This window comes from Rhinolophus ferrumequinum, chromosome X (genome assembly GCF_004115265.2).
Source record: "Rhinolophus ferrumequinum isolate MPI-CBG mRhiFer1 chromosome X, mRhiFer1_v1.p, whole genome shotgun sequence".
Taxonomy (NCBI): domain Eukaryota; kingdom Metazoa; phylum Chordata; class Mammalia; order Chiroptera; family Rhinolophidae; genus Rhinolophus; species Rhinolophus ferrumequinum.
Window position 1 is genome coordinate 61,682,573 of NC_046284.1, and position 22,372 is coordinate 61,704,944.

A 22,372-nucleotide genomic window follows, 5' to 3' on the forward strand; every position below is an offset into this window, starting at 1 on the left:
TTCAGATTGAAAGACACACACATACTGAAAGTAAAGGAATGGAAAAAGATATTTCACGAAAAAGGAAATAAATCACAAAAGCTACAGTAACAATACTTATATCAGACAAAATAGACTTTAACACAAAGTCTATAACAAGAGACAAAGAAGGACCCAGTAATCTCACTTCAGGGTATTTATCCAAAGAAACCCAAAACTCTACTTTGAGGGGACGTGTGCATCCATATGTTCATTGCAGCATTCTTTACAATGGCCAAGATGTGGAGGCCTGGGTGTCTGTTGATGGAAGAATGGATAAAGAGGAGGTGGTACATATATACAATGGAATATTGTTTGGCCATGGAAAGGAATGGGTTCTTGTCATCTGTGGTGGCATGGATGGATCTGGAGGGTATTGTGCGGAGTGGAGTCTATCAGACAGAGAAAGACAGAGGCTATGTGATTTTGCTTATATATGGAATCAAAGAATAAAATCAACAACAACAACGAAAAAACAGAAACAAACATGCAGATACAGAAAACATTGTGATGGTTGCCAGATTTGGGGGGGCCATTGAGGTGTGTGGGAAAGATGGGGAAAGGATTAGGAAGTACCTAATGGTTGTTACAAAGTAGTTATTTGGATGTAGGGTATAGCATAAATAATATAGTCAATAATATTGTAATAATTACGTATGGTGTCAGATGGGTACTAGATTTGTTGGGGTGATTGATGGGAGGGGTTTGTGGGCAGGGAGAAAAAGGTGAAGGCATTAAGAAGTACAAATTGGTAGTTACAAAATAGTCATGGGGATGTAAAGAAAAGCTTAGGGAATATAGTCAATGATAATGACTGTGTATCGTGCCAGGTGGGTACTAGTCAGGGGGATCACTTTTTAAACTATATAAATGTCTAACCACTATTTTGTACACCTGAAATTAATATAAGATAATACTCAATTTCAGCTGTAATGGATAAATTTTAAAATGGGAATAAAGGGGAAGGGGCATAAGAGGTCCGAATTCCCAGGTCTAAGACAAATAATTCATGGGGATGTAATGTACAGCATGGGGACTACAGTCAATAATATTGTGGTAGTATAGTACAGTGTCAGATGGTTGCTGGACTTATCATGGTAATCACTTCTTTAGGTATATAAATGTTGAATAACTATGGTGTACACCTGAAACTAATATAATATTTTATGTTAGCTATATTTTTAATAAAAATCTTAAAAAAATAGAAAAGTCAACATATTATTTCATTCAATTTGTATGAAATATCTAGAATAGTGAAATGTATAGAGACATAAAGAATATTAGGTGTTGCCAGGGGATGGGGTGGAGGGATAGTGGGAGAGATAGAGAGTGACTAGTGACTATAGTCGATATGGAATTTCTTTTGGAGTGATGAACTTTTTCTGGAAGTAAATGATAGTAACGGGATCACTATTTTGTGAATATACTAAAATGTACTGAATTGTATACCTTAAAGTGCAGAAGTCTATATTATGTGAATTATATCTTAATAAACTTTTATAAAAATTGATAGATCCAGTGGGAAGTTAACATGATTTTTTGGCTTCCTCCACTGAATCCAACTTATGAACATATCATAAATGAAATTTGCAGGGTGATTGGTCACAAAATCTAGTATAAAAAATGTGAGAGTCCCTTGATGGTGATAAACGTTTGAGGATAGAAATTTACATGGGAAGAGAACCCAGTACCATTGATTGGGGTTATTGTAGAGGAAAGGGTATTTGAGTAATCTGCATTGTGGTGATAACAAAGTATACTAAAATTCAGTGATTTAGCAATAAACGTTTATTTCTTGCTCACACAAAGCCTGCTGCATGTCACACTGGCTCTCCAGAGCAGCTGTCCTACATATGGTGAGTTAGGGATACAGGTCGCTTTTATTATGCAGCCCCTCCTGCTCTGCACATGCTTTCATGGTCACTGCAGCAGGGGAAGGAGGCAAAGCTGATGATTCACATGGACTTTCATTGCCTCAGCCTGGAAGCAACACATCATTTTCATTTACAGCTCATAGACAGGAAGTTATCTCTTGTCCCACCTAACTGCAGTTTTCCATATGTCAGGAAGGGAAGGAGAACCAGATGTTAGTGAAATCTGGTAGTATTTAGCACAGTGAGTTTTGTATTGTCTGTTTTTCCTGCCTCATATTCTGGGCTGTCACTTATTTCACAACAGGAATTTCAGCCCATTTGCAACTGGAGGTATCAGGGTAATAGGACATGGCACTATAGCCTGGTGCAGGTAGGAAGCAGGTTAACACCAGATGGGTTAGGCTGTGAACATTCCCTCCTCTTTACCCCCTATAACCTGACAAAACCACTCTTGTAGCTTGGGCATCATAACTGTCTGAGACAAGCTCTTCATTAAGAACAGTGCTAAGTGCAGGGTTATTAGAAGACTCAAAAGTACTAGAAGTTTCTGTAAAGGAGCAAGGTCTCTTTGTATGGGTGTATGTTTCAGGGTATAGGGACAGGAAAAGCATAAAGAGCTTATATTGTAACACTAGAGACTTTCTGCCTTTGAGATGTTCCCTTCCCTCTGAAATCGCCCAAGAGAGTTACAAGCTAGAGCTTGAGATTTAACTCTCATTTAGGTACATTTTATAACCCAGCATAATTCATATTTGGAGATGTAAAGTGCTAGTTTTATAAAAGGAAGATTTAAAAATGAAATAACTAATTAATCAGACAAAATTATTATAAAACCTGGGGAATTGTTAAGACTGGACTTGCAACATTCCAATATTCCAATCCCAATATTCTAATTTGTGTTTTGAGATAGGAAACTTGAGAAATAAAGCAGGAAAGTGAGAGAAGGAGACCAAAATATTACTATTTTAGTTGTTACAGCTAGATTAAAATGATTTACTTCATTAATAATACCTATGACTCTTCATGAATTAGACATTGGTCATATCTGTAGCCTCTCTTCATAATGCGCCCTCTTCCTATACCAATAAACACATTTTACCTTCTTACCATACAAGCTTACACATATCCAACCTTCCTAACTAAGCTAGACTTTATGCATTCCCCTTTTTTCCCTTTTTGTCTAGAATGTTCTTCATGCACTCGATATAATTCTTATAAAACCTTCAGGAATCTATATGATCTATCTCCTCTGGATTATTATGAATCGCTTTGATTGCAAATGGCAGATTCCAATACAGATTAGGTTAAGAAAAAACTGAAATGTATTATTTTAATTTTCTTGGAAATCCTGGTTTGCAGCTAGAGTTAGGGTTAAAGAGCCACAGGCTCAAACAAAATCATTTGGTATTATCTCTTGCTCCTTCTCTCAAAATAGACTTCCTCCAGATAGTGACAAAGATGGTTGAGTGCCTTCAGATACATATCTTGCTAGTTTAACCAGCCCGCTGGAAAGCGTTTTCCTCAGTAGCTCCAGGAGGAGTTTGCATGATCTGGCCTGAGTCATAAGGCCATCCTTGTGTACAAAGGGGAGGGTACTAGCGGACATCAGTCCATTTCACAATATGAAATAGGTTTAACATAAAACATAAATACCTCTGAGTAAAATAAAACAGGAATTCTGCTCTCTAGAGAAGGGGTAGTGAAAGTAGGGCTGAACAGACAAAATCAGCAGAATCCCGCCCACTACACCATTGACCATTTTTTTTTAATAGAACATGGCATACTTTTATTATCTCACCTTCTGCTCTGTAGTGTAACTTGGGTTTGCCTATCTGCTTGATCCACTGTCCCTGGGGTCAAGGTGCAGTACAGATTTCTAGTGTTCACTAAATCTACTGGAGTTTTCTCTACTTTCAGGCACACAAGAGCATTATATTTCACTTTCCTTTGGAACTAGGCAAGAGATTGTATGCCACAGTTATGGCTACTATGCTGTTTTTTTTAAAACAAAACAACACTTCTAGTCTTTCCTTCCCCTGCCATGCTAATGTAGAAGGGCATATATTCCAAATGGTGCAGCTTCAAGATGTCCCAACACTATCACCCTGTGCCTGGGTCGTTATGCTGAGCCACAGAAATTTGGCAGTTTTCATAGCTGCAGCATAACTCAACCTACTCTGATGAATACAAAAAATTTAACCTAATTTTGGGTACAGCTGTGACAAAAATAAAATAAAACATAATGGAGACTGAAAAGATGGCTAACCATATTATACAAAACATTTGGAAAAACTGTCATCTTTGATAAATTGTAAAGCAGAACATGGCACAAATGAACTTGCAGCAAAGAAAAGAGATTGCAAAGCAAAACAGAAAACCAAAATGTTAGTAATGTGTTAGTTGTTATTTATTGTGCTCTCAACGTACAATATTACAAGGAAAAGGGAAGTCTGGAAATAATTGGCAACTTTCCAAGCAAAAAAAGAAAGAAAGAAAGAAAGAAAGAAAGAAAGAAAGAAAGAAAGAAAGAAAGAAAGAAAGAAAGAAAGAAAGAAAGAAAGAAGAAAGAAAGAAAGAAAGAAAGAAAGAAAGAGAGGGAAAGAAAGAAGGAAAGAAAGAAGGAAAGAAAGAAAAAGCAATCCAGAAATTGTGGACCTTTCAGTGCTTGAAAAGGCTACTGTTTCTGACTCTAAACATAATAGATAAGAGTGACAAAGACTTTGAGGAACAAATTCCCAATACAACTTTTAATCTGATTAAAATTGCCTCTGGGGAAATGCAAATAAAAACCACAATGAGATATCACCTCACCCCAGTCAGAATGGCTATCATCAACAAGACAAATAGTAACAAGTGTTGGAGAGGTTGTGGAGAAAAAGGAACCCTCATACACTGTTGATGGGAATGCAGACTGGTGCAGCCGTTATGGAAGGCAGTGTGGAGGTTCCTCAAAAAATTAAGAATAGAATTATCATATGACCCAGCAATCCCTCTCCTGGGTATCTACCCCAAAAATTTGAAAACATTTATACATAAAGACACGTGTGCTCCAATGTTCACTGCAGCTTTATTTATGGTGGCCAAGACATGGAAACAACCAAAATGTCCTTCGATAGATGAATGGATAAAGAAGTTGTGGTATATATACACGATGGACTATTATTCGGCAGTAAGAAAAGATGATATAGGAACATTTGTGACAACATGGATGGATCTTGAAAGTATAATGCTAAGCGAAATAAGTTTGACAGAAAAAGCAGAGAACCATATGATTTCACTGATATGTGGTATATAAACCAAAAACAACAAAATAACAAGACAAACAAATGAGAAACAAAAACTCATAGACACAGACAATAGTTTAGTTACCAGAGGGTAAAGGGGGAAGAGGGTGGGAGATGAGGGTAAGGGGGATCAAATATATGGTGATGGAAGGAGAACTGACTCTGGGTGGTGAACACACAATGGGATTTATAGATGATGTAATACAGAATTGTACACCTGAAATCTATGTAATTTTACTAACAATTGTCACCTCAATAAACTTTAAAAAAAAAAAAAAAGAGGCTTTTGCAGACCCTGAAAGAAAAAATTCCCTCTGGGGAAAGTTCTAAGTGTGTGGCACCCAATAAAAACTTTCATTTGAATAAAGTAACTCAGAACAAAGATTCATTAAGTGTGTGGCCTTCCAAGAGAAGATTGACAGCCTTAAGGTAATCCACTTTACATTGAGGGAGACAGAAGAGAGGTGCAAGAAGAATATACATACATGTTTATACATATACCAGGGGTGCCAAAAAAATATGTACAAGAGGACACTTTGGTCAACGTTGCTCAAGTGAGTAGTTTGCCATAATTAGAATTGTTTGGATGCTGATGGTATATCTTTGTTATCGGTATGTATTGAGTATTGAGTTTCCCTTTCTTAAAATATGTATACATTTTCTTGGATATATATATATATATATAATATTTTAGAATCTATCTTGAAAATAACTGAGGGTATAGCTACTAATTTTATAAATCAATTTTTATTTTAGAAAATTTCAACCATATAGAAAAGTAGAGAGAATCATATAAAAACACCACGGGTGTTATCAACAGCCATCCTATAATTTAACCAATAATGCTTTAGTGTATATCTTTAAGATAAACACTTTTAAAAGCACATCAAGCACAAAACTTTTTATCACATATAAATATTTAACAATAATTTCTGATATCAATTATTAGTGATCGAATTCCTCCAATTTTCTCATAAATATTTTTACAGTATGTTTATTCAGATCAAGATCCAAACAAGATCCACAGATAATATTTTGCTGGCACGTTTCTTACATGGTTTTTAATTTAATTTAATTTAATTTACCTTAATTTTTTTTTTTTTTTTCTGTGAAATGCACTTTATTGGCTCTCCGGGAGTGTGAAAGCAAGATCAGAAGTGGACACACTCAAGACTCAGGCACTGGCACTGGGGAGCAAGATGCCAGACCTGGACAAGCCTTGGTTTCCCTGAGGATGGACATGAGCGGTGGCCCCTCTGGACAGCTGCCTGGAGCCACCCTGGTGGAGGGAGTGGAACGTGGGGCCGAAGTTACCGCGCAGTGCCCTCGACTGCTGGCAGGCTCTGAGTGTGGTGGCCACTGGGCTTTGCCAGCTAAGCAGCCACTAGGGACAGGGGGAGGCTGAAGCCGGCCCCACCATTGGGCTTCATTTTCAGGCCTGCTCTTAGTTGTCGGTGAAACAGGCACAGGTCTCCTTTACAGAGACTTGAAGGATGTGTACCTGAGGTCGAGTAGGTAATACCACAGCTTGTCTTATCCGTGGTCTTCTGAAACTGCCCATCTGATTTGGTTGTATCAAAAGTGACCTCCCCATGGAAGTCCCTGGCCTCCAGCACAACCCTGGTCACTCCTGGATGGAAACCTCATCCTTCTCTTCCCCTAACAGGATGATGGTCTCCACCTCATTGTACTCCCGCAGGACCCAGTTAAAGAGCCAAGTCAGGTCCACTGAGAAGATGAATTGCCTCCGAGGCTTCCCTGTGCCCCCCATTGACAGGGCTGAGCCTCTGCTCTTGCCAGGTGCACGTTGTGGATGAGCCTGGGCAGCATGTGACCATCCTCAATGCTGAAGTTATCGCGGGGCCCGAAGGCATTGATGAGGACAATGGCGGTGTAGGTGCAGCTGTGCTGCTGGAAGTAGGCCCTGTTCTGCACATGGATCATCCTCTTGGCGTACGGAGGAGTAGCCAAAATTGCTGTTGCGTGGTGCCTCGTTGTGGATCATGGTCTCATCTATAGGGTAGGTGGTCTTGTCGGGGAAGATGCAGGTAGACAGGCAGGAGACCACCTTGTGCACTCCCATCTTGAAGGCCAGGCCGAATGCAGGATGTTGCCATTGACTTGTACGTTTTTCCTCCAGAAGTCCAAATTATACTTGATATTATGAAACAGGCCACCACCATTGCAGCAAGATGGATGATATGTATGGGCCGGACCTATTCAAATAGGGCTCAGGTCTTAGCAGCGTCCCTGAGATCAGCATCCTTAGGGGAGACAAACAGCCAGTCCTTTCTGGGCAGCCTGGCCCCATCTGCTACCACCTTCTGAATGGCTCTTCCCACCAGCCCAGAGGCCCTTGTCACTAGGATCCGCATGGACCCCGGGGCTCACCCATGTCACTTGCACCTATACCCTATCCCATCTGCCCGGTGCCCCTCTTAAGTGTATTTTAATCTACAGGTGCTACATAGTTGCTGAAGAAGCCACTGGTTCTCAAAGTGTAAGTACACAGACCAGCAGCATCAGAATCACCTGAGAACTTAAAAATGCAAGTTTTCCGGGCCTAACCCAAATCTATTAAATCAGGAACCCTGGGAGAGAAGCCCAACAATTTGCTGATATACTCTAAAGTTTGAGACCAACTACTGTAGTCATACACACTCAAGATTTTGCAGATTGTATTTTCATTATGTCATTTAATAAGTACCTCTCCTGTATTTCATTCAGACTGTAGTATCCTTAGTTACATAAGACCTAAAGCCTTATCAGGTAAATGTTCGGCAATAATATTTCATGGACAATGTTTTGTTTTGTTTTTTTAACTTCTCATCAAATCATATCCTAAAGTCCATAATATTTTATTGCCTCTTTTATACTGATGATAAGACTGAGAAATAGATCAAGTATATAAGCCTGATCCAGTCATTATAAAATCTTCTATCAGCTTTTCACATAATTCTTTCGGCATCCATCGATGATACCGCAATCTTAGGGTTTGTCAAATGGTGATATACTAATTCTGTCATTTCTTCTTTATGTATTAGCTAACTGAACTCTAAAGATAAGAAGTTTTATGCATGAACTATTTGGTTATCTTTGGGTGCATTTGTACAAAACAAACAGGATAAATGCCCGACTGCTTTTATCCCTGTTTTCAGAATAATTATTGGCTCCTTAGAAACCTGCAAAGTAAGCAAGTATGTTGCTTGTCAAATCAACATAATTAATTCCTGTATTAAAAAACTACATATTTACTTACTTTTTTCAGTTACTGATGACATTCAATATTATTTCATATTAGTTTCAGATGTACTGCATAGTGGTTTGACATTTATATAATTTATGCAGTTATCTCCCAACCCCGATTAGTCTAGTACCCACATGGCACTACACAGAGTTGTTGCAATATTACTGACATATTCTCTCTGCTGTACTTTACATTCCCATGACTATTTTGTAACTACCAATTTCTATTTTTTAATCCCTTCACCTTTTTTTTCACCCAGTTCTCCAACCATCAGTTAGTTCTCTGTATCTGTGAGTCTGCTTCTGTTTTTGTTGTTCATTTATTTTGTTCTTTAGATTCCACATATAAATTAAATCATATGGTATTTCTTTCTTAGTCTGACTTATTTCACTTAGCATAATACCCTCTAGGTCCATCCATGTTGTCACAAATGGTAAGATTTCATTCTTTCTTTTTATGGCTGAATAATATTTCATTGTATAAACATACCACAATTTCTTTATCCAACTGTCTATTGATGGGCACTTGGGTTGCTTCCATATCTTGGCTATTGTAAATTGTGCTGCAGTGAACATAGGGGTGCATATATATTTTTGAATTAGTGTTTTGGATTTCTTCAGGTAAATGTCCAGAAGTGGAAGTGCTGGGTCATAAGGTAGTTTAATTTTTAATTTATTGAATAACCTCCACAAAATTTTTCACAGTGGCTATGCCAATCTCTAACTGTTGTTAGTGGCAACAGTGCACGAGGGTTCCCTTTTCTTCGCATCCTCACCAACACTTGTCGTTTGTTGATTTATTGATGATAGCCATCCTGACAGGTGTGAGGTGATATCATTGTGGTTTTAATTTGCATTTCTCTGATGACTAGTGACATCGAGCATATTTTCATATGTCTATTGACCATCTGTATGACCTCTTTGCAGAAATGTCTATTTGAGTCCTTTGTACATGTTTTTATTGGATTGTTTGCTTTTTGGTATTGAGTTGTATAAATTGTTTATAAATTTTGGATATCAAGCCCTTATCAGATGTATCATTGGAAAATACATTTTTCCATTTAGTAGAATGTCTTTCCGTTTTGTTGATGGTTTCCTTTTCTCTGCAAAAACTTTTTAGTTTGATGTAGTCCCATTTGTTTATTTTTTCTTTTGTTTCCCTTGTCAGAGATGTATCAGAAAATAAAAAGTATTACTAAGGGCAATGTTGGAGAATCTTCTGCCTATATTTTCTTTGAGGAGTTTTATGGTTTTGGGTCTTACATTTGAGTCTTTAATCCATTCTGAGTTTATTCTTGTATATAGTATAAGAAGGTGGTCCAGTTTAATTTATTTTGTAGGTATCTGTCTAGTTTTCCCCAAACCATTTATTGAATAGACTGTCTTTAGCCCATTGTATTTTCTTGCCTCCTTGTCATAGTTTAAATGACCATATAGGCATGGGTTTATTTCTGGGACCTCTATTTTGTTCCATTGATCTATGTGTCTGTTTTTATGCCAATATCATGCTGTTTTGATTGCTATGGCCTTGTAGTATAGTTTGATATCAGGTGGTGTGATACCTCCAACTTTATTCTTTCTCAAGATTGCTGTGGCTATTCAGGACCTTTTATGGTTCCAAATACATTTTAGGATTATTTGTTCTAGTTCTGTGAAAAATTTAATTGGTACTTTGAAATAAATTGCATTGAACTTATAGATTGCTTTGGGTAGTATGGGCATTTTAAAGATGTTCATTCTTCCTATCCATGAGCCTGATGTATGCTTCCATTTATTTGTATATTCTTTGATTTCTTTCTTCAATGTCTTATAGTTTTCCAAGTATAGGTATTTTACCTCCTCGGTTAAATTTATTCCTAGGCGTTTTTTTTTTTTGTTTGTTTTGTTTTAATAATCTTTATTTTTTGATGCAATTGTAAATGAGACAGGCTTCTATAATTTACTTTCCTGATTGTTCATTATTGATGTATAATAATGCGACAGATTTCTGAATATTAATTTTGTATCCTGCTACTTTATTGAATTCACTTATCAATTCTAATAGTTTTTTGGTGGAATCTTTATGGTTCTCTCTATATAGTATCATATCATCTGCAAATAATGACAGTTTTACGTCTTCCATTTCATTTTGGATGCCTTTTATTTAACTCTTGTATTTTTAATATGTATGTTATGTTTCTATCCATTGCAGTTATTATTGTTTTTGATGCTCAAATTATTTTAACATTGGCCAGTGGTAAACTCTTCAAGTAGGTCTACTGAGTTCATTTGTATGATCCTAAAAATATTTTTATAGCTTCTTTGTTTTCTGGTATGACAACATGCTCCAGGCTCATTTTGTATATTTTATGCCCCATACCTGCTATTAGCTATTACAATAAAAATCTCCAGTTGTTTTAATTGGAAAACTACATCTAGAGATCATAATCTCAATATTAGGGCTACTCATCACATCTAGGTTTGCCTTTGTTTTCAATAGAAATCAAGAAGATGGATACTTTTTTGACTTTTTTAAAATTGAATTTATTGGGGTGCCATTGGTTAATAAAATTATATAGGTTTCAAGTGTACAATTCTATAATACATCATCTACATATTGCAGTGTGTGTTCGCCACCCAAAGTTAAATCTCCATCTGTCACCATATATTTTACTCCTTTACTGTCTTCTACCATCCCCACTACCCCCTTACCCGCTGGTAACCACTAAACTGTTGTCTGTGTCTATGATTTTTACTCGTTTATTTGTCGTGTGCATTTGTTGCTTTCAGTTTAATATCCCACATATGAATGAAATCATATAGTTGTCGCCTTCTTCTGTCTGACTTATTTCCCTTAGCATGATAATCTCAAGATCCATCCATGTTGTTGCAAATGGCAGTATTTCATCTTTTCTTACGTGTAATATTCCATTGTATATATGTACCACAAGAAGATAGATACTTTTGAATAAATAATATATCATGAGTGTTTCCTGATATTTCCAATTTAAAATTACAAGTTCACGTTTTTGTATCTTTGGTCCATTGTGCAGAAAATATTAGTTTCTAAGGATTAAACAAAAATATTTATTTGCTTCATTTTGTAATATCTATATAAAGGTTTCAGATTAAATGCACCAATATTATTAGTAAAATAAGATTATGAAATAATTTTAGGTTTCTTTGCAGTTTCTTTTATGCTTAGGATATTTCATATGAATGATATATAATTATTATGTTTTAAAGTCATTTGAAATCATTTTTCTCATTGCATTTATGCCACCAAAAAGATGCAGCATTCATTTGAATTAATTATTTGTTTTTAAGTATTGATCTTTTTTCATTTTGACTTAATTTTGCTATATAGTATGTAAGACATGTATATACATGTTGTTATTAAAAACTACAGTGAATGTTAACAGTAAAAGACACATTCCCATTAATCCCCCTCAAAATACTCCCCCTCCCTTTGAACACACTTATACCATCATTCTTGATACTTTCTGAAGCAGTTCTAGAAGTCCTCTTTCATGTCTTTAGTTGCACTGTCATGGTTGCCTCAATGTCCTGAATTGATTCAAAACATTTACATTTTATGGTCATTTTGACTTTGGGGAAGAGCCAGAAGTCTCACAGTGCCACGTCCAGTTAGTAAGGTGGATGAGGACACACCATACTGTTTTTATTTGACAGAAATTGCCATACCAGAAGCAATATGTGACATGGAGCCTTTCCGTTGTGATCAAAAAAGATGGTGAATACTGTTGCTGAGTGCCATCCAATGGAAAGGCAGGGATCTTCAATATAGGAAGCAGCATGTCAACCCTTAGTAGCAGTGCGTGACAAGTTTCAAGTTGTTCAGTCCAGTTGGGTGTGAGCTATGGTTGAGAGAAGATGTGTTTTAAAGTGTGCTGTAAATCATCCTCCATCATGACAAAGCTCTGTGTCACACATCGCTTCTGGTATATGGCAATTTTTGTCAAATAAAAACATTGTGATGTGTCCTCCTCTAACTTATTCACCGGTTCTGGCACCATGCAACTTCTGGCTCTTTCCCAAAGTCAAAATGATTCAGGACATCGAGGCAGCCATGACAGAGCAACTAAAGACTCTCATGAAAGAGGACTTCCAGAACTGCTTCAGAAAGTGGCAAGAATGATGGGATATTGTGTTCGAAGCGAGGAGGAGTATTTTGAGGGGGATTAATGGCAATGTGTCTTTTACTGTGTAATAATTTTTTTTTATTTCAACATTCACTGTATTGTTTGATCACACCTTGTACACCCAAAGTGAAATTTACAAATTTACAAACATAGTAGTCCAGCTCCCAGTTCTATCTCTACATTCTTTCCCTGTTTCCCTTTTAAGGTAAACTTTTTGTTAATTTGTTTTATGATTACCTTATTTTTTCAAAGAAATCTATAAACAAATACATATACATATGTAGGTTCACATATATATTTATACATATTTGTCTTACATAGATTCAAGTTAGCATACTATACGTACTGTTATGCATCTGCTTCTTTTCATTTGACAATGTATTTTGGAAATCACTCCATAGCAGTATGTAGAGATCTCTTTTATTCCTTTTTATATCTGTACAATATTTTATTGTGAGGCTGGTCAATAATTTTTTTCAACCAGTCTCATTACTGGACATTTATATTGTTTATAGTTTTTTTGTGATTACAAAAGTGGTGCTGCAAAGAATAAACATACGTGTGTGTGTATGTGTGTGTGTGTGTAGACTCCTAGAGGTAGACTGTGAATCAAAAGTAAATAAATTTGTTCAGCCACCTGGCAAAGATGGAATAGACCCTCACCTAAAATTGGTTTGCATATCAAGACTGATGATGCCACATACACACTGCAAGGGTATGAAATGTTGTATTAATTACATAATGATGCTTTCTGAGGAGAATAGGGCTGGCTCTCAATCCTAAATAAGAATGGCTTGAGAGTGACAAAAGATGACTGTAGTGGTTAGGGCGTGGGGTTAGCATGAGGATTCCTGAGTAAGGCTAGCACTTGTGTAGTTAGCATTTCCCATGGCACTAAAAGAGAGAGTACCCAGGATTTCTTATTAATTTGCCCAGATGTGGGCAGAAGGATAAGGAGGAGCAGTGGGACATGAAGGCTATCAGTAGTCAAATGTCAAAAATTGAGTCAGATTCTTTATTAAAAATGCATGTGTGGTTTTAATTTGCATTTCTCTGATGATTAGTAATGTTGAGTATCTTTTCATATGTCTATTGGCTATCTTCATGCCCTCTTTGGAGAACTGTATATTCAGGTCCTCCGTCTATTTTTTAATTGGATTTTTTTTTGTTGTTGAGTTGTATGAGTTCCTTATATATTTTGGATATTAGCCCCTTATCAGAAGCATCATTAGCAAACATTTTCTCCCATTCGGTTGGTTCCCTCTTTATTTTGTTGATGGTTCCTTTTGCTGTGCAGAAGCACCTCACCCCAGTTAGAATGGCTGTCATAAACAAGACAAATGATAACAAGTGTTGGAGAGGCTGTGGAGAAAAGGGAACCCTCAGACACTGTTGGTAGGAATGCAGACTGGTGCAGCCGCTATGGAAGGCAGTGTGGAGGTTCCTCAAAAAATTACGAATAGACGCTAAATTAAAAATAAATTTAAAAAAATTATGAATAGAATTACCATATGACCCAGCAATCACTCTCCTGGCTATATCCACCAAAAAATCTGAAAACGTTTATCCATAAAGACATATGTGCTCCCATATTCATTGCAGCTTTATTAATGGTGGCCAAGACATGGAAACAACCAAAATGTCCTTCAATAGATGATTGGATAAAGAAGATATGGAATATACACACAAGGGAATACTACTCTGCCATAAGAAAAGATGACACAGTGCCATTTGCAATAACATGGATGGATCTTGAGATTGTTATGCCAAGCGAAATAAGTCAGACAGAAAAAGTCAAGAACCATATGAATTTACTGATATGTGGGGTATAAAATTGAAAGCAACAAAGGAACAAGACAAACAAATAAAGAAACAAAAACTCATAGACACAGACAATACTTTTAGTGGTTACCAGTGGGTAAGGGGTGTGGGGGGGTAGAAGAGGGAAAAGGGGGTCAGATGTATAGTGATGGAAGAACTGACTCTGTGTGGTGAACACACGATGTGATATAGAGATGATATATTATAATTGTACACTTGAAACCTATGTAATTTTACTAACAATTGTCACCGCAATAAATTTTAATAAAAAAATTAAAAACTGAAAAAAGTGCACATGTAATTTTGCTAGACATGGGTAAATTCTGCTCCAAAGTGGTTGTACCCCTTTGTAATCCCAAAATATCTATTTCTCCATTGCTTTGCAAAATGTGTGCCGTCAAGATTTTGAGTTATTCAAGCTGATAGGTATCTCAGTGTCAGTTATGTCTAGGTATGATAGTGTTGTTTTGTTAAATAAAATAACATAAAATGAAGGGTAGAGATTTCCAGTTTTCTAGTAAGAAAACCTACCACCTATTTTGCTGAGATGAGTCTAAAAATCAGGTAAAGCTCAGCAATAATTAGAAAATGAATTAACTGTGCCAGTGTGGATCATTCTATTTCCAATCTAATGGCCTGTTTATTTAACTTAGAGCAAGTGTCTCCTTTTAGGATGTTTTAAACAGAAATATGCACAATTTGAGCTTGATAAAGTGCTGATGGCATGACAGTGACATCTGGGTTCATCAATTGATAGCTATATTTAAGGGCAGATGATTGCATGGCATTCACAAATTCTGAGTTTTTGAAAGTTTCCATTCTGTAAAGTGAGTGTAGTACAAGGAAGCTGTCATTAAATCCTGTTGATTCAAATACACCTGGACTTATATAATTTGTAAAAGACCACATGGCCAAATAGTATTCAATCTTGGGGTTACAGGTGTTTTTTGAAGTCCTTACATATACTTTTAAATCTAACAAAAACTTACTTGCTCAAATCATCCTTTAGATGTTCAGACACTTATTATTTCAGAACTAATTTTTCTACAAACAAGGTGCAGTATGTTCTGATCTTAAGTAAACATTTCATAATTTTGACACGGCATTAAAAAATTTACTTTTGTGTTACCTAGTTTTAGAAATCATGTGAAAACCTTACATCTGAAACACATATTAAGACAACTGAAGTGGAGTATTACTTTACAGCAAAATATTTCTACATGCATTTTTTTTTCTACGAGAAAAAAAGAAATTCAAGTTGACAACATAATTATAAAGCTACATATACGACTTATGCTAAGGAAATCACACAGAAGACTTTTGATTAACCACAGTAATGGGGTCCAGGGAGAGAACACAATTAAACTCCATCGATAATCATTTTAACGATGAGTTTCAACCATCTAAGCTATTAGTAAGCAGCCAATTTTTATTTTTTATTACACTACTACCCTGGTTATCCTTCCCAGAATCATTAAAAGAAATAGCCGATGTCAAGGGGCAAGAATGAGTTATTAATCAACCAAAATATTTCAAACCTGAATGATTTTATGTATGATGTAGAATTTATGATGCCTCTTAATTGAGGAACATGGTTTATATATGGATCAAAAGACGTAGGAACTGTTGAAAGGACTTTGCTTAGGGGACAGAGAGGAACCCAAACAGAACTGGCCAACACACTCAATGGACAAAAAGCTAAATATTCCTATAATTTTTAACCCCATGGAAGGATGCAAACTATTTATGAACACACTGTATCCTTGATGTTTCTATAGCTTAGAAACATTATTTGAAATTGTCATTACTCTCTGGAGATTCATAAATGAATATGTCACAATACTACTATACTTAATAATGAATCGTGTGGAAAGACTATTTTTTAATTTTTATAGTGTTGTGAAATTTATTATATTACTACCTTGAAAATTAGCAGTTGCCTCTTGCACATTATTTTCTGCTTTTGGAAACTTCAAACTTGTTCCTTTACTGATATTTAATTCATCCCCAAAATAATTACTTACCTTTCATCAGTAGCATATTTTTATCCTAATTGATTCAAGGTTGTAAGTCAAACGGTTATTTAAAATCTCACCCTCCATGTCAGAAATGCAAGGAATGATGAAGGTTGTGGTAAACTAGAGAGCACATGATTCACCCTGACAATACAACTGTTCCTCAGCTTTAAACAATTATTCACGCTAAAAACATAAGGCCAGAGTCACCAGATCTTCTACTGTTTCAAGAGAAGCCACTAATTATCATAGTTATGCAGATTAATATTTGCATCACTTTTGTGTTCTATATACTTAAGGAACATAATAGCACAGTATAGGATTTCAGTCCCTTAAGTTTTAAGCACTTTTTTTTTTCAGGCAACCATATAGTTTTCATATCTTACCTTATTAAATAACTATATACAAGTATTTTAAATTGTCCTTTCTCATTGTTGATGCCCCTATGCAAATCACAAAGACAAAACCTGGTTACTAACAAGACTTTATTATACACAATAATTAATTCATGTTGATGTGAATCAGAGGATTAATAAATTCTATTTCTATGAAATACTCTGAACAAACACTATGATTCTAAGCAGAGGAAGTAAGCATGAAATAAATATGATCACCTAAGAATATATTGATTGCCTCATGTCTTGGTAAGCACGAACGCTGATGGGGACAGTACAGCCACATGAAAACTAGGAATATGTGTGTTTTAGAGAGACAGGTTGAGAGAGAGGGGTGGGGGAGAGAAAGAGAGAATTCTTTTTTATTTTTCATTAAATTTATTGGGGTGACGTTGGTTAGTCAAATTATAAGAGAACTGACTCTGGGTGGTGAATACACAATGCTCTATATAGATGATGTATTATAGAAATGTACACAAGAGACCTCTCTTTTGAAATCTGTAAAAGATAAGCCAAACAATTCATCTTTTATATGTGCATGAATGGACACACACACCCACTGATTTTTATTTAGTCCCTTTTTGTAATAACATACTACAGAACTGGCTATCAGTGCAAGACTGCAAGATTCAGGAGAAAATATTATAACATACATTTTTGAAAAGTTGCTTTATAAAACTAACTGCTATAATGTGTAATAGGTGCAGATTGTTTAGATAAACTTCTCTAATTCAAACCTTGAAGAGAACTAACGATTAAACACACAGCAACAATTTCAAGTCTTAAATGCTACTAGTTCTCTTTCAAATCCTTATACTTGCACTTCATAAATATGTCTTTAACATATTAAAGACATACCAATATTCAATACTAATTTAAGATGCCCATAGAATAGAAATTATAACAATTCCACCCTTTCCCCTAAGGAATGGATAATAGGGGCTGATGCTACAGGCCAACTGGACAAAAGAACAGAAGAAAGTAGAAACATCTGAAAATTAAATTCCTATGTGTTAATTAGTATCAAAAGCATGCCACACATTTTAAGAAATCATATCAGGCTCATTGTATGAGACTTTGGGCTAAGCAGAATGATTTGACGCATATGTAAATCCAAAAATCTTCTACCACTGTCCATATCTTCAGATAGTATCGAACTCCTCTCTAAAGACGCGGTAGGTAGCACAGAGCGTGGAATCAGGGTAGTGTGCCTGTTGTCCTAGGCTTGGAATCTATGTTACTTGTCAAGGGGAAAAACCTTGACTCTGCCAATATATAACTTATTTCTTATCTGTGTTCCCTCATAGACCACGTACAATCAACTATAAAACTCTGAGACAGGAAGAAATTCCCACTCAAGAGGAACTCCAAACTAAATTATCAATACACAACAGTGAAACTAACAACATAATGATAGCCAACAGACACAATAAGCAAAATAATTTACTGCTGAGGAAGCAGAAACATTAAAACAACCTGAAAATGACTTTAGAATGAATATTTATTATCTACTATAGAAAATGAAAATGTTAATATCCAAAAAAGAACAATAAATCTTAAACCAAAGAAAAAAGTCTAAAAATCAAAAACAGATCTCTGTAAGAAATCTTGCAGTTAAAACTGTAATCACTGAAATATAAAATACAATGACATCTGATAAATATTAGAATCCAGATGAATAAAGAATTAGGAATTGGAAGACAGTACTGAAGAACTGGCACAGAATACATTACAGAGCAAGAAAGATATTTAAACTATGAAAAATAGACTAACAAACATAAAGAATAGTTTGAGATTAAGTTCTTGACTAAAATGAGTTCCAAATAAAGAGAATGGAGGAAATGACATAAAGGTATTTCTTGAAGTATTAATAGTCTTTTCTTTTTTAGAATTGAAGATATGAGTCATAAACTTGAAAAATCACACCAAATGTTGAATCAGATTATTAATTTTTAAAGCATACACCTAGGTACATAATAGACTGCAAATCATCATAGATGAAGATCAAATCTAAAAATCTAATTGCAAGTCACGGTATTTTTCATAATGGCCCAAATCTGGAAAGTATCAAAATATCTATCAATAGTTGTGTACAAATAATTTTGTTTTAATCACACATTGAAATGCTATCTAGCAATGACAATCGCAAGCAAGATTTAAAATTTTTAAAATGGCAAATATTTCTTTCTTTCTCGTGTTGTATGTATGTGCAGGTGAATAAGGGCCCGCTCTTCCATCACAGTCATCTGGAAGCATCCTTCATTATGGAAAGTTGGATAGATATCCCAGTTTTCTCACTTCTCAGTTGGTATAACTAAGAGGTGTGTTCCTCACTGTCCCCCAGAGATTCTCAGTGTCTCTAAACTGTTGTTGCCACAGTGATGACTAGTTTGATAATGTACACGTTCTTGGCTTATTTCCCCCCTTGTCTTACTTTCCCACTTCCCCACTACTATTTACCTACATCACCTTTCAAATAAACTATTCACACTTAAATTCGCTTCTCAATGTCTGATTTTATGGTAACCTAATTCAAAACAGTTCCCCTTCTGGGTGAAAAAGTTACAAAAAGGCACCCCTTCAGGAAGACAAATTAGAAAAGTCACGCTTCCCTCGGGTTTATGCAGCTGGTCACCAGATGCTAGGCTTAGTGAGCAAGGTACAGGCTAGATTTCCCTTCCGCATTTGCCTTAGTCCATCGTTTCTCTTATGTAGATGGCCTAAAATACTATTCACGTTCTGCCTCAGGGCTTTCTCTGCCATTATCTTCTTTAGTGCCCATGAGCTGGTGCCAGCATATCATGTAGGACTATCTGCTAAACAGGCTTAATTATTGTTTCTGTCAACAAGTTATAGGGCGTTTCCGTGAAGTAGTAAGATATTTAAAGAGATGTGGAATCTGTTGAATGGATGCTGAAGGCCTAATGGCAAACTGCTCACCTTACAACTTGAATCATTCTGGGGACACTGTTCTTTTGTAGCTTCATTCAGAGAAGCCAGCTTTGTTGGTCACTTGATAAATGGGTTGAAGTAAACACAAATGTATACTATACTGCCTATGAAATAAAAAAAAATCCAACAAAAGTTGTGTATATTTCTTAGTGGAAGAGGTGTAAAGAACAGCAACTCATCATTCATGAGGTAAAGATTCACTGCTCTGAACCAATCAGGGGGCTGATTTGTTGTGGGTTTGCACAGATAGAGAACTGGCTGGAACTCTAAACCAAATATACCCACTTTGATAGAAAACCTGCCCCATTATGAGCTGCAAAACTGATTTCCCTGTGACTTCCCAAAACTCTCCCTTATTTAAAACTGCTTTTTACAATCCTCTGTGAAATGTAAATTGAATATATTTGGGTAACTGTATTAATCCGCTAGGGTTGCCATAACAAAACACTGGGTGGCTCAAACAACAGAAATTTATTTTCTCACAGTTCCAGAGGCTGGAAGTCCAAGATTCTAATAATTATGTACAGTGATGGGTGGGCAGTAGACTTTTTGAGTTATTTCAATGTCTGATTACTATATCGATCTGTACACCTGAAACTAATAATAATCAAAAGGATGTTGGCAGAGTCAAGTTTTCCTGAAGCCTCTCACCGTGGCTTGCAGATGTCTGTCTTCTCACTGTGGCCTCACATGGCCTTTTCTCTGTGCGTGTACATCCTGTGTCTCCACTTATAAAGACAACAATACTTAGGGACTTTTATGATCTCACTTAAATTTAATTGCATCTTTAAAAGCACTGTCTCCAAATACAGTCCCACTGAGGCTTAGGGTTTGAACATAAGATTTTTGGAAGGACACAATTCAGTCCATAGGAGAAATGGATCAGATCTCAATTGTATGTACTCCCTTAGGTTTGTGTCAATTCCTTTGTCCTAGGGCATGATTGACATTTTCATAGATATAAATACTTTTGATCAATGTTAAACTTAATTTAAAACTAGTTGTGAGTTATTTTACATTAATCATTTAATGCACATGTATAGGTACTGTTATGGACTGAGTTGTGCCCCTCTCTCCCAAATTCGTATATTGAAATCCTAATACTCAGTACCTCAGAATGTGATTATATTTGATGGTAGAGCTTTTGAAGAGGTAATTCAGGTTTAATAAGGTCATTGGGGTGGACCTCAAATAGGACTGGTGTCTTTGTAAGAAAAGGAGATTAAGACAGAGGCACACACAGAGGGAGTGTCATGTGAAGACACAGGGAGAAGACAGCCATCCACAAACAAAGACAGTCCTCATAAATAAACAACCCCGCCAACACCTTGACCTTGGACTTCAGTTGCAAATAAATGTCTGTTATTTAAACTACCTAATCTGTAATACTGTCTTATGACAGCCCTAGCAAACTAATATAGGTTCCCAGTTTTTATGTTTTTTTCACATTTGACCCAGGCCCCTGCCCCTTTCCTGACCTGATCATTGTCGCAAATTTATCTGCTATAGGACTGAGACTTACATCTCTGAATCAACCAGAGATTGATGTTAACTAATCTTCTGGGGTGGTATGCCCAGATGACAACCTTACAGAAACCCTGACTCAAGCACACCAGATTAGGTGCAAATCTTAGAGAAATTCTGTGCAATGTATTCTTTTCAAACTCTGTCTTTCCACCCAAAATGTCTCAGTAATCCAGTAATGACTGAAAAACCTCCCAGGAAAACCTCAATTCCCCTGTCACAGCTCAGATAAACCTTCTCACGTAAAGTCTTGTTTTGCACGATTGACAGTGAAAGAAACACGTGGAATGCATTTTGGTAACTGAGAATCTCTCTCAATTTTAAAGACTCACGTATGTTTTAGCTATTTCCTTTGGGGTTGTGTATTGCCTTCTCTCTGTGCTTAACTGCCCTTCCTCTTTATAAAATGAGCAGCTAGAAAAGAATAACATATAGACAGTTATGTTATCAAATCAAAAGTGTGTGGGTTGGTGAATTGACTATTTAAGTCAATACACCGAATTGTTTCCAGTATCCAAGCCCTCTTTGTGCCTCATAACTATCACTACTCCCACCCTCTTTTCTAATACTGTAAGTTAGTTTTGCCTGCTTTTGAAATTTATTGCAATTGAATCATAAAATATGTATTCTCTTGTTACTGACTTTTTTGGTTCAACATTATATGTGTGAAACTCATCCCAGTTGTTGTATGTGGGAACTTTGTCCTCTTTTTAATTATTCATAGTATTCCATTGTATAAATCTCTTGCAAATGAACTTACTCATAGCTCATTCCATTCTTACTGAAAATTACGGTCATTTCTAGTTTCTGGATCTTATGAACAGTTGTGCTATGGGCATTTTTGCACTAACCTTCTGGTACATACATGCACCCGTTTCTGTTGGTCATATACCAGTGAGTGGAACTATGCGGAAGTTCAGTTTTAACAGAGGTTCATGAACAGTTTTGCAACGTAATTTTACCAATGTGGATATCCTCTTTCCAAATTGCCTCAATAAATCTGTTTCCCATTTTCCTATTAGGTTGTTGTTTTTTATTAATTTCTAGGAATTTTTTTTAGTATATTATGGACATGAGCTCCTTTGTCCATAATATGTATGC

At 36.1% G+C, this 22,372-nt stretch overlaps 1 pseudogene; it reads right to left on the reverse strand.

Annotated features, from left to right (window-relative positions):
* Window positions 1–6,608: 6,608 nt before the first annotated feature.
* Window positions 6,609–22,138, reverse strand: LOC117012400 (GDP-L-fucose synthase-like; annotated as a pseudogene).
* Window positions 22,139–22,372: the final 234 nt, after the last annotated feature.